Source organism: Ascaphus truei, chromosome 7 (assembly GCF_040206685.1).
Source record: "Ascaphus truei isolate aAscTru1 chromosome 7, aAscTru1.hap1, whole genome shotgun sequence".
NCBI lineage: Eukaryota > Metazoa > Chordata > Amphibia > Anura > Ascaphidae > Ascaphus > Ascaphus truei.
In genome coordinates, this window is record NC_134489.1 from 27142998 (window position 1) to 27156590 (window position 13593).

Sequence of the window (13593 nt, forward strand, 5' to 3'; positions counted from 1 at the left end):
CCGCCGATCGGAGCTTCCCCCTCTCCTTACCGGGTCCGCCGGGTCCCCCGGAACGTCCCGCCGCCGTCGTGACATCCACGCGACACCAGGGCTCCCTCGGGGAGCCCTGGGCACGCGTACAGGCGGCACAGGCACCCGATGATGCGTGACCGCGCACGCTGAGGAATTGCGGAATGAGCCGCACTCGGATAAAGTGTGCCGCCTGTGTATATGGGTGTTTTTTGTTTTCTGAAAAGTAAACCATGTGAAACTAACAAACTGTAAATAAAATACTTTAAAAAGAAAAAAATAATAATAATCTGTTCTTATCAGTTTAATATCTGATACGTCCCCTATCTGGGGACCATATATTAAATGGATTTTTAGAACAGGGAGATGGAAGAAGAGCTTGCTCTGTCCACTCCACGCATTGACCTGGTATTGCAGTACCTCCAGGACCGGTGCACTTCCCTTTGGGGATATTTGGCTTGTATCAAAAAATAGAAACAAATGACTGTCTGACAGGAAAAAAACAAACATGCACGACATGTTGGCTCTTTCTTTTGCAAAGAAAGAAGAAGAAGAAATGACGACAAAATAAAGCCTCCTTCTTTTTGCTGTGTCTTGTCCGTTCTGTAGCCTGGCTTCTTACTTTCTTTTCAGCTAGCTCCTCGCATGGAGCAGGAGTGCCGCCTGCTGCCTAGCCTAATTCAGTCCGAACGAGCAGATGCCTAAGAAACTCCTGTTGAAGCTGTATCCAAATAGCCTGCATAGGAAACACTGCAGCAAGCAGCAAATGCCTGACTTGCTGGCTTGATGTCACAATGGCTGGCTGAAATGACCTGAACTGAATAGCCCAGCCACTACCTGCTTGCTGCCTGAGTTTCATGGCAGCCCAGACGAGTCGGCGAGCAGAGAAAAAGTGGGAAGTTCCTATGCAAATGAACAGGCGAAGACTGGTGCCGGAAAAAGAACTGGAAGCCTGTGACTTTTTGGCTGTTTGTTGGCCTTGTGGGCCCCCCCGGCAGTGTGTGTGGCTGCTTTTCTTTGCTCCATAGAAAGTCTTTGGCTTTTGCATCCGTCGTCGTCGCCGCCACCGCTGCTGCATAGACTCCCCGGAGCTGTGTTGGAAGGATGGAGTGACTGGAGGCAGGCATGCTGGGGGAGGAGGAAAGCGGGCAGTAGGCGGCTCCCTCTGCCCTTCTCCCTAAAGCGTAGTGCCCCCGGCCGTCGGGCGGCGCTCAGGCAGGGGCCCATTTCTGGTTATCGCTTCTCGGCCTTTTGGCTCAGATCAAGTGTCTTGGTCAGGAGGCCAGCAGAGACTGTGGTCGCTTTGCCTTCCAGGATCGACCCCTTTGGGGCCTTAAGCTGGCATGCTGCCATAAGGGGAGACTGCGCTCTCTCTAGCTTTTCAAGGAGGCAACAATGGCGAATACGTACGCAGAGGTACGTAAGAAGAACACGATCCGAATCCAGGTAGAGTTGGAGTTCCGTACGACGGTGACACTCAAATTTGTGATGGAGCAGATACTGAAAGGTGCTTTGAAGATCGAGTACAACCAGGTTTTTTGCGTCCAGGATTTCCCCAAACAGGGGTATTACGGCCTCACTTTCCATCATGACTGGGAAGCCTTGAACATGTTTGAGAGGTACAAGACCATGACAGAAGATGAGCGGTTCCAGGGCGTCACGATTCAACCATCGTTCATGTTGGATGAGAGGCCTATTATTGTCCACATGTTCAACCCCTACGTCCCTACTCAGATACTGCAGTGTGGTGCGGGGAGAATAAGAGCAAAAGAACATCTATGGTGTTTACAATGGCAAGCATAAGTTCTGGGTTCGCTTCAAGCCAGACAGCGCATATATTGGAGGGGTAATGCTGCCGCCCCCGAGCTTCTCCATAGGATACGACCGTGGTTTCTTGTGGTACCCGGGCCACTCTACTGAGAACTGTAATGCTGAACGCACTTGCGATTTATGTGGGGAGCCAGACCACCGCGCAGGTTAGTGCCCGCGGCGAACCTATGCCCAAGTAGCAAAGTCAGCAACAATGAGAGACGTGGATCCTGCAGCCTCAACGGAGGAAGCGCTCCCGACAGAGATCTTCCCAGCGGCATCACCAGAGGCAGAGGGGAGTGCAGGTGCCCTGGAGGAGGCGGTGGACGATCTTGAAAGCGAACCAGAGCTTGAACCTGCGATGTTGGTAGCAGAGGGTGAGGAATCCCTGGTGTGGAAAGCAGCCAAAGGAGAGCAGAGCAAGGCGGAGGAGATGGAATTTCAGCCCTCCCAAAAGGTGAGCAGGAAGAGACCTGCAGAAAAGGGAATAAATGCGATAGTGGAGACCGAGACCAAAGCAAGATGTGAGGAGGTAGAGGAAATCGTCAGTGAAAGTGACATAGATCCCTCCCAACAAATTGAAGAATGCTCGTCAGGCTCAGAGAAGTCTGGGTATCCTTCCCCCAGTTTTTCAGGTTCTGCAAATGAAATAGGGACATATCAACCCTATCTGGAGAACGAGGCGGTATCAAACTTGATTGATACAACCGGAGTGCAGTCTAGAATGGACGGATCGGTCACGTGAGTTGAATTCATGGCTGTGAAAATTTATCCTCTGCATTATCATGATAAATATTGTTTCCTGGATTTCTTGAGAAATTCTAAAGGGGACATATTTTGTTTACAGGAGTGTGCCATTAACTCCCCTCCTGGAGATAAGGAGTGGGTTTGGGGATCAGCAGTGTGGTCTTCAGGGAGCTCCTGTAAGAATGATGGTGTGGGGATTTTTTTTAAAAACCCAAAAGTTAACATTAAAGATGTAGTTGTAATAGAGCCGGGGAGGTTGTTATCAGTGGTGGTGGAGATAGAGGGTTGTGTGCTCCGGATCTTTAATGTGTACATGTCTCCACGCAGGAACGAGCGGGGGGCGTTAATAGAGAAACTAAAGTTGTTACTGCCGGGTACAATGCCTACTGTGGTTTTTGGGGATTTCAATTGCACGGTGGTGGGGGGTGATAGGGAGGGGGTAGGTGAGAGTGTAGGGGTGGATAGCACGGGGATATTGTTAAAAAATGTTATTATAGATTTTAAGCTGTGTCACCCGGGCAAGAAGTTTTTGCGTAATGAGGAGCGGTTCACCTGGCATAGCGACAAAGGGACGGCCAGGTCGCGTATTGATTTTTTTTTCACGCAGGGGCTAAAAGTGAGTGTGATGACCCAGAAGAGGGTCGCTTTCATGGACCATGTATGGATGGAGGGGAATGTATGCTTAGGAAAGAGAGAAGTGCATGGGAGGAATGTATGGAAGTTGAATGTAAGCCTGCTTGAGGATGAATGGGTACGAAAGAGGTATGAATGGTTTTATGCAAGGTTGAGAATGCAGAAGGATGTATTCATTGAGGATCTGACTGAATGGTGGGAGATGGTAAAAATGGAAACTAAATGTTTTTTCATTAAGAGAGGTTGTGAGAGTAAAAGGAAGGAGAGAGAGGAGTATGAAAGGTGGCATATGCTGCTCAATTTTTTGTATAGACTGAGGAATTCTGGGGAGGAGGTAGAATTAGAGATAGAAGAGGCTAGGAAGAAGATAAAAGGGATGCTTGAAAAGAACGGGAAAGAAATAATCTTTCAAGCTAGGATAGAAAGGGCAGAGCAGGGAGAAAGGTGCACACGCTTCTTTTTTAAGAAGGCTATGGAAGGCAGGAACAAATGAGGAGTGTAAGAGACATGAATGGAATGGAGGTGAGTGAAAGAAGAAGAATGTTGGAAGCGATTGAAGAGTTCTATAGGGATTTGTATGAAGTGAAAGGGAGGGATGAGAATTTTGAGGTGGATGTTTTGAATGCATTAGAGAGGGTTCTGGAGAAGGAAGACCAGGAGGTATTAGAGAGAGAAATTAAACTATGCGAATTGGAAGAGGCCCTGAAAAATGGGAAGAAAAATAAGACCTCTGGAAGTGACGGCTTGCCTTATGAGTTTTATCAGACCTTCTGGGGGATCCTGAATAAGGACTTTCTGGAGATTTGTGTGGCTTGTCTTGGGAAAGCAGAACTTCCCAAATCAATGAGAGAGGGTATAGTGACTCTAATCTTTAAAAAGGAAGACAGATCGGTGCTTTCAAACTGGCGGCCGATCACGTTACTTAACTCAGACTATAAACTTATAGCCAAAGTTTTAGCCAATAGAGTTAAAATTGTATTAGACCAAATTATTGGGGAGGAACAAGTGTGTGCAGTGCCGGGTAGACAGATTGGGGAGAACTTGGCCTTGCTAAGAGATGTGATTTATGATTGTGGGGAAAGGAAGCAAGCCTTAGTAGTAACAACTCTGGATTTTGAGAAAGCATACGACAGGGTTTCCCATGATTTCTTATATCATGTGCTTGAGAGAATAGGGATCCCTGGTCGGTTTTTGGGTTTTGTAAAAGTATTATATAAGAACGCCTTTAGTCGGATTCAGGTAAATGGCTTCCTTACAAAACAAATAAGTGTTAGGTCTGGCGTGAGACAGGGGTGCCCTTTCTCCCCAGTCGTGTTTATCTGTGCACTTGAACCGCTTGTGCGCTTGTTGAATCGGGATAAAGTTATTAGAGGGATAGAGATTCCGGGAAGCAGAGGCCAGATGTTGAAAATTCTAGCATACATGGATGATGTGACATTGGTTTGTAAGTCGTCTGTCGCCCTAAAGAGAGCTCTTTTTCAGACAGAGATCTTCTGTCAAGCCTCAGCTTTTAAGATCAATAGAGCTAAGAGTAATGTTAAGGCATTTGGTGAGGTAGAAGGGTTGGGGGAACTAAACATTCCCATAGTTGAGGGACCCCTGGAGGTTTTGGGCCTTGTTTTTGATAGTGAACTGAAAGGGACGCAGAACTGGATTAACCTAGAGGCAAAATTGAGCAAGAAAATAAGTTTATGGTCAATGAGAGCTTTGTCTCTGGAGGGGAGGAATCTGATAATCAAGTCAGTGTTGCTCCCCAGTATTTTATATATCGGCCTGGTTTTCCCACCAACGAGTGTTTGGCTGCGAAAGGTGTGGAGGATGTTGTGCACCTTTTTTTGGGGTTCCAAGGAAGAAAAGTTAAGAAGATGTAGGGTAGTGAAATCAAGAGAAAATGGGGGGAAGGACCTTCCTGACCTGGAAGTGTTCTTGTACTTAAATTATATTAGTTTTTTATATAGGTAGAGTAGATAAGAAAGAGCTTCTGTGCGCAAATTTTTGTGGGTATATGATGAGGGGGATGTGCAGAAGACTCTGGGGAGTTAGATATGACCTCACGAAACCAGTTTGTTTCAAACCATCACGTTTCTATACCATTATAGAGACGTATATTGTAAAATTTGAGTTGCAAATGCTAGGAATGGAGGTTTGGAAGTCTAGGAAGAAAGTGACGAAAGTATTGAAAGCGAGGGAGGAAATGGAGATGATCGGGGGACTGAATGGAGACCAAATGAGAAAGGGAAGGAAGATGGTGAATGACATATCTATTTAATGAGCAAAAGGATGTGGCTTGGATGGCAGCGTGGATGTGCCTCCCGGTGTGTGAGGTACAAAAGAGGCGGGACCTGGCTGTCATAGACAGGTGCCCGAGAGAAAGTTGTGAGAAAGTGGACAGCGTGGTCCATCTCTTCTGGGACTGTTCTTTTGCGAGGGCAGTCTGGAGGAAGATTGGCCCACTATTCAAAGAAGTTACGCTCTTGAAAAGTCTGAGTCTGGAGAGAATGTTGTATGGATTAGGAGAGTATGAGAATGGAAGGGAGAGAATAGCGTGGCAAAAGATTAATTGTGTGAAAGAAGCTTTATGGCAAGTGAGGAATATTTTGGTGGGAAAAAAGGATGACGTGAATGTGGGTGATTGTATTAAACTGGTTAAAAGTAGGATGTATGTGTACTACAGGATGGATAAAAGAGCAAACAGAGCACAGGCCGACCTCTGGAAGCCTGAGGCCTGGAATACCTTAGCATGATGGTATTTTGGAAGTATAGATACCAATGCTGCCTTGTGGTTTTTTTTTTCCAATAAATACAATGTTGAAAATAAATAAGTAAGTAAAATATGTGGTTCCCTCTATAGGAGGTGATGATATGTGTTATTGAAGAAGTATGAATTTTCTTGAAAGTTATGTATGGGGTTATTGTATGCAGAGGTAGTTTTTTGTTTTCAGAAAAGTCTTTCTTTTTTCTGTATATATTTTGATCTTGACTTGACAATAAAGATTAACTTTCACAACAAAAATAATCTGTTCTTATCAGTTTAATATCTGATAAGTCCCCTATCTGGGGACCATATATTAAATGGATTTTTAGAACAGGGAGATGGAAGAAGAGCTTGCTCTGTCCACTCCACGCATTGACCTGGTATTGCAGTACCTCCAGGACCTGTGCACTTCCCTTTGGGGATATTTGGCTTGTATCAAAAAATAGAAACAAACTGACGGCAGCAATACAAACATGCATTTTTGGCTCTTTCTTTTGCAAAGAAAGAAATGACGACAAAATAAAGCCTCCTTCGTTTTGCTGTCTCTTGTCCGTTCTTTTGCCTGGCTTCTTACTTTTCTTTTCAGCTCCTCCTCGCATGGAGCAGGAGTGCCGCCTGCTGCCTAATTCAGTCCGAACGAGCAGATGCCTAAGAAACTCCTGTTGAAGCTGTATCCAAATAGCCTGCATAGGAAACACTGCAGCAAGCAGCAAATGCCTGACTTGCTGGGTTGATGTCACAATGGGTGGCTGAAATAACCTGAACTGAAAACCCCAGCCACTGCCTGCTTGCTGCCTGAGTTTCATGGCAGCCCAGACGAGTCGGCGAGCAGAGAAAGTGTGCAGTTCCTATGCAAATGAACAGGTGAAGACTGGTGCCGGAAAAAGAACTGGAAGCATGTGCCTTTTTGGCTGTTTGTTGGCCCTGTGGGCCCCCCCCCCGGCAGTGTGTGTGGCTGCTTTTCTTTGCTCCATAGAAAGTCTTTGGCTTTTGCATCCGTCGTCGTCGTCACCGCTGCTGCTGCATAGACTCCCCGGAGCTGTGTTGGAAGGACGGAGTGACTGGAGGCAGGCATGCTGGGGGAGGAGGCAAGTGGGTAGCAAGCGGCTCCCTCTGCCCTGCTCCCTAAACCGTAGTGCCCCCAGCCATCGGGCGGCGCTCGGGCAGGGGCCAATTTCTGGTTATCGCTTCTTGGCCTTTTGGCTCAGATCAAGTGTCTGGGTCAGGGGCAGGCTTGCGAGACCCAGCTCCTTGGCCTTGTGGTATCGTCCCCTAGGGAACTAAAGCCACCTGCTGCTATTGGGGAGTTGTCGTTGAGCTAAGGCAGGAAGAGATCATGGCAGCTGGAGCGCGCATGGAAAATACCGTCCGTATGCAGTTGGATGAGGCAGCCCAGAAGAATTGGGGACTTCCGCACATCGTGAAGGAGGTGTTGGAGAAGACGTTGAAGGTGGATATCGGAAGAATTTTTTGTCTTCATGATTCCCCACGGGTAGGTTTATATGACATTACCTTCTTTCGCACTGAGGATTGTTTATGTCTAACAGAGAAAGCAAGGGAAGAAGCTGGAAACGCGGCAATGCAAGGGATCGCGGCAATGCAAGGGATCAAGGTAATCCCCCTCTATATGCTTCAGGAGATTGCCGTGACTGTACATATGTTTAATCCTCACGTGGTCACAGATGAGATAAGACTGTTTGTTTCTCCTTAGATACTGCTCGCATGTGAGCAGGTGAGTTGAACTAAAAAATCAGTTTGGCGTATATAACGGGAAGAGGCGCTTTTGGGTGAAGTTCAAAGAAGACTACAGTAACACAAGCGGGGTTCTGTATCCACCAGCTAATTTCAGTATTAGAGGGAACCGGGGTTACCTCAGCTTCAGGGGACAACCTTTGTACTGCCGTAAATGTAAAGAATTTGGGCACATCCAAGAAAACTGCCCGAAGGAAGGCCCCTGCTGCAGGAACTGCGGGGAAGGCCATATGGCAGCACAGTGTGGGGTACCCAAGAAATACGACTTATGTGGTGAGACTGACCATCTGTCTCGAAGGTGTCCCGAACGCTCATATGCGCAGGTGGTGAGGAATCCCGCTGTAGCGTCAGAGGTGGAAGAGGTGACCCCCCCGCAGAGCGGGATATCCCCCCTGGCGTGCCTCGTGAGGAGGAATTACCAGAAGAAGAAGAGGTGGAGGTGGATGCTGAAGGGGAAGGCTTGGAGTGCCCTGAAAGCACGTAAACAGCTGGTGTTGAAGAGGTGGCTTTATGGGAGGAGCAGCAAGGAATTGAAGCTGGAGTGAGCGAACCTGAGATGGAACCTATGGAGACCCAGACAAATAGAAAGCGCAAACTGTCTAACAAAGAAATTGAAGCTGGTCCCCAAAAAACAAAACCCGAGGATGTTGGTGGCCCAAGTCAAGTACAGGCATAGAGGGGTGTAAGCGAAAGCGAAGATTCCCTCCCGGGAACTTCCCAGCAGATAGGCTCCTTCGATAGCACCTCGGAGTCGGGGAGCCAGAGGCTGGAGATAATAGAGGACACTCTCTCGGTGGCTTCGGACTTAAGCCTTATGTAGAGCCCATCTAGCCCAGGAGGCCTAGAGACTCTAGAGATGATTCGGAGAATAGCGGAGTCCTGAAGGTTTAAAAAGGTGACTTTCTATGATGATTCGCTTATACTCTCTGAATGTGCGCAGCATTAGAGTGGCTGCGAGGAGGGAGGCGATTTTTGTGTACTTAAAGCTGCAAGAAGCGGACATTATTTGCCTGCAAGAATGCGGTTTGGAGCACTCTTTGAAACCAAAGGACTGGAAATGGGGCCCGGCAGTCTGGTCCGGGGGCGCGGACAACAAGAATGAGGGGGTGGGGTGGTGGCAAGAAATGTAAGGGTTTGTTTTGAGAAAGTTATTACAATAGAACCAGGAAGGTTAATTTTAGTTAATGTGAGATTTGATGATTGTGTTTTCAGGTTGCTAAATATTTATGCCCCCCCTAAGAGGAAGGAGAGGCTTGAATTGTTTGAAAAACTTAGATTTTTTTTTACCAGGGAAGGAGCCTACTGTTGTAATAGGTGACTTTAACTGCATAATTGCAAATGAAGACCGGGTTGGGGTGGATGGAGAAGGGGAAATAGATTCCACAGGAAGATTCCTTCAGAAAATTATGCTGGAGTTTCGCCTTGTAGATGTTGAAAGGGTGGGGAGGAAGGGTGAGAGAAGATTCACCTGGTTTAGTGACAAAGTGTCAGCGAAGTCAAGGATTGACCTCTGTATGTTATCAGAGGGGATGAAGGCAAGAGGGATAGAATACCGGAGAGTGGATTTTTCGGATCATGTGATAATGAAGATACAGTTGGAGGGGGTGAAAGAGGAGGAGTGTGCAAGGAATGTATGGAAGATGAATGTATTATTATTGGATGATGAGTGGATAAAGAAAAGGTATGAATGGGAATATATGAGGTTGAAAGAGGAGAAACACAGATTTAAAGAGGTGGGTGAATGGTGGGAATGGGTGAAGTGTGAGACTAAGAAGTTTTTCATTAGAAGGGGAGTTGAAAAAACAAGGAAGGAAAGGGAGGGGTATGAGAAATGGTAGCTGAGTCTACAGTTTTTGTTTAGAATGAGGCACCTGGGGAAAAAAGTGGAGAGTGAATTAGAGGATGCACGGGCAAAAATCAAAGAATATATGGAAAAGAAAGGTAAAGCAATAATCTTTAGAGCAAAGGTAGAACAATTAGAGGCAGACGAGAAATGCACCAGCTTTTCTACAAAAAGGTGTTTGGAAGAAAGGAGAGGATGGTATGTGTGAAAGATCTGAACGGGGTGCAGGTAAAGGATAAAAAGGGAATGTGTGAGGTGGTGGAGGGTTTTTACAAAAAACTGTATACTCGGAAATGGAGGGATGAGAGCTTAGCGGAAGACGTTTTAAACGTCGGACTAAAGAAAATGGGAAGAACTGACCAGGAGTGGCTGGGCAGAGAATTTAATGAGAAAGAACTGGAGGAAGTGGTGAGAGGAGAAAAGAAGAAGAAGACGCCTGTTAGCAATGGACTCCCGTACGAGTTCTATCAGGCCTTTTGGGCAATCCTGAAGGATGACTTTAAGGCTGTATGTATAGCAGCTTTAGAGGGGAAAGGAGGAAGATCAATGAAGGAAGGTATGATAACCTTAATTTTTAAAAAAGGGGAAAAGGACGAATTAAAGAATTGGAGACCAATCACGTTACTTAACGTTGATTATAAAATTATAGCTAAATTGTTAGCAAATAGAATTAGGGATGTTGTGAGCAATATGGTTTGTGAAGAGCAGGTTTGTGCAGTCCCTGGGAGGCAAATAGGGCAAAAATTGGCTTTATTAAGGGATGGTTTATGGGACAGTTTGGATAGGAAACAAAGCGTTCTAGTAGCTGGAATAGATTTTGAGAAAGCGTCCGACAGACTGTCCAAGGACTTTGTGTTCAGAGTTTTGGGCAAAATGGGGGTTCCGGCTAAATTTGTGGAGCGCATAAGGAAGTTATATGAAGGCGCAAATAGTAGAATCTTAATAAACGGGTCCCCATCGGGTGTAATAGAGATCCAAGCTGGAGTCAGACAGGGGTGCCTCTGTCTCCTATTATGTTTATATGCGCAATAGAGCCCCTTTTAATAATGTTGGGAAAAGACAAAGTAGTCGAAGGAATCACTGTGCCTGGAAGTGGCGGGCGGCAGTAAAAAAGTTTAGGATATATGGACGATATAACTGTGATTTGTAGGAGTGAGAGAGCCCTTAGGAGAGCAATGTGGCAAATTGGGATTTTCGCTGGAGCTTCTGCGCTGAAGGTAAATTGGGATAAATCTAGGGTGAAGAGGTTTGGAGAAGTAGGACAAGAAACCGATTTGGGACTACAGAAAGTGGAGGGAGACATTGAAAATTTAGGAATCTGTTTTGACACAGAGTTGAAAGGGACACAAAATTGGTCCAAGAGTTTTGATAAGCTAGAAAGAAAAATTAATTTCTGGTCTCAGAGATCACTCTCTATTGAAGGGAAAACGCTAATTGTGAAGGCAGTTTTGGCCCCAATTATCTTGTATGTCGGATTGATATTCCCCCCTACAGGGGTCTGGCAGAGTAAAGTCTCCATGTTGTTGGCCACCTTTTTTTGGGGAGCCTAAAATGAGAGTCTTAGGAGACAAATGATCTGTTTGTCCAAGGAGAAAGGTGGTAAAGGTTTTTTTTAGATGTAGAACAGTTTATTTTTATTAAATATATTTGTTTTTATTTTAAATTAGCAGAAAGTGATAGCAAAGGTGGTTGTTATGCCAGATTTTTCTTAGGTAGTCTCATGAACCGGTTTAAGGAGAGACGGCAGGATCTGAGAAGGCCGGTGTGCTTTCATCCTCCGGTCTTCTATAGAGTGATAGAAAGATACATTGAAAAATTCAAGTTGAAGGAGCTATCATGGGAGCAGTGGAAGGACAGGAGGAAGGTTTCGGAAATAGTTAAAGCAAGAGAGAGTATGGCAGTAAGAGGAGATATGAGTGGTAAACAAATGGAAAAAGCTTGGAAGAACATTAGTGATAGGAACTTGGGAAACAGGCAGAAAGATATAGCGTGGGTGGTGGTATGGGGAGTTTTACCAGTAAGGGAGCTAAAAAAGAGGAGAGGACTCGCGAAAACTGAAGTTTGTCCGAGGGAGGGATGTGGTGGGATAGAAGGAGTGATCCACCTTCTGTGGAATTGTGATTATGCCAGGAAAGTGTGGAGGAAGATGGGTCCTTTATTTAAATTGATTGTTCAGATACAATTACTGAGTTTTGAAAGAATGATGTATGGATTGGGTCTGATTGAGAGGGAGAAAGAGAGCGTATGTTGGAGAATGATAAATTGTGTGAAAGAAGCGTTGTGGCAGGTGAGGAATATGTTATTAATTCAAAGAGAAGAAGTAGAAGTGGATGGTTGTGTGAAGTTGATTATGAGCAAAATGTATTTATATTTTTTGTGTGATAAGAAAAAGAGCGAGGAGAAGAAAAGAATTTGGCGTCAAAAGGAATGGAAAAATGTAGTCCTGTTTAGAAGGACAGGAATTGGGTAAATGCTGAAAGAGGAATTTTCACCCCCTTTTGATGGTGTTAATGTGTTTAGTCAGGTATAAGGCTTGTAATGTATATTGAATTATGTGAGGTTTTTTGGTTGGGTAATGAGAAGGTGTGAGTGTGGAGGGAGAATGAGTAGGTGGTGAGAAGTGGTAAGCGTAAGATGCATAGTTTTAAAAAAAGGGAAAAGAATGGTACCCCGAAAGGAGGAGAAGTAGAGTTTTAAGTGAAGCACGAAAAGTGCGGGTTTTTGGGTCCCTTTTTGTGGAGTATCCGGAGTGAAGAGGTGGGCCGGTGCTCCCCTCCTTGGTTGAGGCCAAGGAGGAAAACATATAGGAATGATTGAAGGGCTGAATGGAGGTCGATGGGTGAAAGGTGCGTAAGAGAGGAATGAGTGAGGCTAGATTGAGTGAGTGATGAGGAATGGAGTGAGAATTATGCTTTAATGTGTTATTGTGTCTTGTGTTATGTGATGGGTTTTTGTAATGTGCGGGTGGTTTTTGTTTTTCGAAAAGTTAAGGAAATTTTACAATGTTATGTGTGAAATAAAAACCTTTAAAACAAAAAACAAATCTGTTCTTATTAGTTTAATATCTGATACGTCCCCTATCTGGGGACCATATATTAAATGGATTTTTAGAACAGGGAGATGGAAGAAGAGCTTGCTCTGTCCACTCCACGCATTGACCTGGTATTGCAGTACCTCCAGGACCGGTGCACTTCCCTCTGGGGATAGCTGACTTGTATGAAAAAATAGAAACAAACAGCGGGCAAAAATAGAAGCATGCTTTTTTTTGGCTCTTTCTTTTGCAAAGAAAGAAGAAGAAATGACGACAAAATAAAGCCTCCTTCTTTTTGCTGTGTCTTGTCCGTTCTTTTGCATGGCTTCCTACTTTTTTTTATTTTCAGCTCGCATGGAGCAGGAGTGCCGCCTGCTGCCTAATTCAGTCCGAACGAGCCGATGTCTAAGAAACACCTGTTGAAGCTGTATCCAAATAGCCTGCATAGGAAACACTGCAGCAAGCAGCAAATGCCTGACTTGCTGGCTTGATGTCACAATGGGTTGCTGAAATGACCTGAACTGAAAACCCCAGCCACTGCTTGCTTGCTGCCTGAGTTTCATGGCAGCCCAGACGAGTCGGCGAGCAGAGAAAAAGTGGGCGGTTCCTATGCAAATAAGCAGACGAAGCCTGGTGCCGGAAAAAGAACTGGAAGCATGTGCCTTTGTGGGCCCCCCTGGCAGTGTGTGTGGCTGCTTTTCTTTGCTACATAGAAAGTCTGGCTTTTGCATCCGTCATCGTCGTCGCTGCTGCTGCTGCATAGACTCCCCGGAGCTGTGTTGGAAGCAGTGGGGGCAGGCATTCTGGGGGAGGAAAGCGGGCAGCAAGCGGCTCCCTCTGCCGCCCTTTTCTGCTTCTCCCTAAAGCGTAGTGCCCCTGGCCATCGGGCGGCGCTCGGGCAGGGGCCCATTTCTGGTTATCGCTTCTTGGCCTTTTGGCTAAGATCAACGTAGTCGGGAGGCAAAAGGAGAGAGGACTGTCCCCTTGGCCAGAAATGGCTTAAGCTCCATGCTG

The 13593-nt window shown here is 45.8% G+C and overlaps 1 non-coding gene and 2 pseudogenes across 1 annotated transcript; all 3 read left to right on the top strand.

The window, feature by feature from the left end:
• The first annotated feature begins 269 nt into the window (after positions 1–269).
• LOC142500107 (U2 spliceosomal RNA) lies at positions 270–451 on the top strand. Its single transcript, XR_012802808.1, has one exon. It is a non-coding gene; the product is annotated as a U2 spliceosomal RNA (small nuclear RNA).
• Positions 452–6192: 5741 nt separating this feature from the next.
• Positions 6193–6367, top strand: LOC142500197 (U2 spliceosomal RNA; annotated as a pseudogene).
• Positions 6368–12567: 6200 nt separating this feature from the next.
• LOC142500221 (U2 spliceosomal RNA) lies at positions 12568–12744 on the top strand (annotated as a pseudogene).
• Positions 12745–13593: the final 849 nt, after the last annotated feature.